The sequence below is a fragment of the Rhagoletis zephyria genome, unplaced genomic scaffold (assembly GCF_001687245.7).
Source record: "Rhagoletis zephyria isolate East Lansing unplaced genomic scaffold, Rhagoletis_zephyria_1.1 Rzeph_scaffold_04469, whole genome shotgun sequence".
Classification (NCBI taxonomy): domain Eukaryota; kingdom Metazoa; phylum Arthropoda; class Insecta; order Diptera; family Tephritidae; genus Rhagoletis; species Rhagoletis zephyria.
In genome coordinates, this window is record NW_016161552.1 from 46555 (window position 1) to 50357 (window position 3803).

Genomic DNA, 3803 nt, shown 5'->3' on the forward strand with positions numbered 1-3803 from the left:
CTTTTCCCCTCCCGCTGTGCTTTCTTTGTTGCTTGTTTTGCCTTGCACAGCTGCTTATTGCCTTTCTTGTTTTTCTTGGCTATAATGTTTGTTTTTAATATGGCAATTGTTTGTTTTTGTAATGGCCTTTGCAGTGGCAATAATTCAAATTTAGCTGGTCATACATACTTACGACGCAGAGACAGTGTCTCTTCAATCACCGTGGCAGCAATGGATGCTTTATGAGATTTTATAGCGAACATACCATATTTCATACGTGGGTGGTTAATGTTTTGATGTGAAAGCATTAAATTTATTGGCTGTTTCAGTTATGCCATGGTATTTATTTAAGCTCTGCGGTGTATAATTTGAGGCGAGATCGACAAGTTTTTTTGATGTCGACTGATTGCTGTTGAAAAAAATTTGCATTTTATTCAGTGCTGATTTTATCAGAATCTTAAGTAAAGCAAATTGGCCTGACTGACACCCACCTTACTGACTGCAATACCTTACATTTCTTCACCCGCAAGCTGAGCAGGTTTTTGTCTTCTTCTGAATAAAATCAAGAGAGCTTCGCGATGACACAGATTACAACAATCCGAATTTAGTCGAGCCAGATTGCCCCACGTCTCGCATGGAAGCTCCTTCTCGTCGATGTTGCGAGGTGGGAAAATCTTGTTTGCCCCCCAAATGATCTCGGCTAACGCCTTAAGTACCCTGCGTATTTGGGATAGGTGACGATTTATCAAACGCTTTTCACAATTAATTTGCTGAAGAATTCATTGTGACCTTCCATTGATAAAATATCCCAAAGTAAATGGCTTCAGCTTTCATTGCATACTTTTAGGCGTTCTAATTTGTATTACTCACTGTGATTACTCATGACGATATATTTGTACACTTGTATCTACTATACTACTATATAGTTCGTCTTTATTCAGTTTCTAAATATATTTCGTAGCTACTTTATAAGTATGTATGTATATATGTACATATCTAGCTTTCTAATCTCATTAATGAAGCATAACTTGTGGCGTTTTATCTACGTTTTTCCTATCGACAGTTTGCTAATAATAACCTACAACACAAGTACATACAACAACTGACCGAACTGACCGACGCAGCACGCTGCCCAACGAAATGCTCAATAAGCCACTTAGCAGCTTAATGGAGCTGCTACCAACTACGACTCTAACCACTTAGCTGTGCTTGTACGTGTATGATTCATCATTTTCCATTGTGAAATGGTTTCAAGTTTGCACTTACATACATTAACTACCTCAATTTCCTTAGTGGTGCTATCAATGTTGAGCGTTGTTTTAGTTGGCTCATTTTCCGCTGCGCGTTGGTGGCGGTGGCGTTGACGTACAGTGGTACATCCCCATCTTTTTTTTGAAAAAAAATAGAGTTCGCGGCGGGCTTCAATTTTCCGTATGTAACTTTTGTGGATATAAATAAAAAAAAAAAGACATATTGGACGTATTAGATTTATTAAAAAAAAATACCTCTCATAGCCTCCAAAAACGCTTTAAAAATGCAATAAAAACTCACCAAAGAATATTAGACGCCGAAATTTTGTCCATATGTTTGTAATAATATTATATGTAAATACCTATAAAGTGGGTATAACCTGTTTATCTTAACGCATACCCCCATACAAATCTAACCTCAACATTGAATGTCAAAACTGCACCGTTGAATATATGACTACGATGAAAACCGCAATTTACCGCAGCTGAAACTGTCAATTCTAGCAACTATCTTGACATTTTTTTGTCTTTCGAAAGACTAACTGAAAGATCTGCTAACGAGGTTTACCTAAATTTAAAAATATTTATTTTTCTTTTTAAAAGAATAAAAACTAAAATTGAAAGGAAAATTAATATCAAAAGACAAATCTTAAATTACAAAAGAAAAAAATAATTAAAGCTTCTAAAAATTAAGACATCAGAAAAATAATTGCATTTTTAAAAGAATAAAATCTAAAATAATAAAAATTAAATAAAATAATTTTTTTTTAACGACATCTAAAATTAAAAAAAAAATTAAAGTAAAAAATAAAAAGAACAAAATAAAATAAGATTATAAAAATCAGTTCAAAAACGCCCCATCCCAGCTGAAAATGCATTAAAAATGTGCTGAGATAGAACGTTTTTGAATCAGTAGCTGATATAGGGCGTTCTTCAACCAAATTCTGAAATAAGGCGTAAAGACCTACAAAAAAAATTTTTTCTTACATATTTCCCCTCTTACGCCACTGTGCGACGCCTGTGGCATAACGTGCTACCACTTTATTTAGCAGACCATGACGTTAATGTACATAGTGCAGATGACGCCGTCATTATAAACCAATACCAACACCACCGTCACAGCCACAGCCAACTCCACTAGAGTGTTCAGACGCTCGTGCCACCATTGTCGTGACGCTGCATTTAATTGTTCCTTGTCCAATTCTATTCACTTTTGTTTCTATTTAGTTACGAGTAGTTTCAAATTTCTTATTGCATTCGCTTGCTTGCTGTGCACGTCATTCACTCTGCACACTGCAGCAAGTCTATCATTCTCAGGTACAACATTTTGGTCAGGTTGCATTTCCTCATTTTTTGATTGCCACCACTTTTTTCCACGAATTTCTGTGTGCTTCTGAAGTTCATTTTGTTTGTAGTTATTGTCGCGCTTCGCTTGGCTGGTTTTGTGCGCGCTTTTTGCGCTTCAGTCAATTTACCAACTTGCCAACTTGCCACTTAGCCAGTCAGTTAGCCTACCAGTCAGTCATCCAGGCTCTACATACAACCAACTGCTTGGCAAATAAATATCAAATGCTTGTAGTCAACTAGTCTGCTTTAGAAAATTTGTTGCGCGCTTCTGTAGCTACATACATAAAACAAAATAAAATAAATAATTTATTTCCATTGCTTCCTTTTAACAAAAGGAACCTTCATATCAAAATGGTAAACAATTTTATTTTTATTTTTTTTTTGCTTTTCTCATTTTGTGTAATAATCGCTGTGGCGTAAGTTTACATTTGCCGCTGTTGCGCGTCCATTTGGCCACTTTTAATGGCTTTGCTGATATTACGTTATTCACCTGGCAGTATACTTTTTTATATGTATGTATTTCTCGCGCAAATTTGTTTTCACCATATTAGTACTTTTGGCCGTTCGCGTGCCGGAAATTGTGTTCAAATTTAGTAGGTCTGTAATGTCCAGCGCGCCATACTCAGACCCCTAGGCTCAGCAGGTATTAAGGCGCGTGTGTAAGTATATGTATGTTTATTTGAATGTTTATTCAGATGTAAATATACGATATACTGGACTTAACAATTGACTATTATTAAAAAGGCGTGTTTTTTATGTTGCACGTGTCGCGGGAGTGGCTATAACATATTGACATTTTACTATCGGTTTAATTATTTGTACTATATGTATGTTTGTAGTACATACTTTGTATGTATGTACATATGTATGTATGTACATACTTCTATTGTGTGGGAAAGTTTTGAATGTTTGATAGCGATTGAGATTATTCGATTGTATAGTTACATGTGTATTAAAATACTACAGAATTTTAAAAAAGTTTTAAACTTTGGGTCTATAAAATAGACGAAGAACATATCGGTTTTTTCTTAAATTTTAAACGTTCTATCGGGGCAAAATTTTTCCCGTCTTGAGCTGTCCACAGATGATTAAATAATGTATTACTAATGTGGATTATCCTCTCATCTTCTTTTTTTATTGGGCATTACAACTGTTTACCTCTGTGCTATGTGTCCTTGTGCTTGTTAGCCACCCATGGATGCCGACTCGAAGGATTTTGTTCACCAG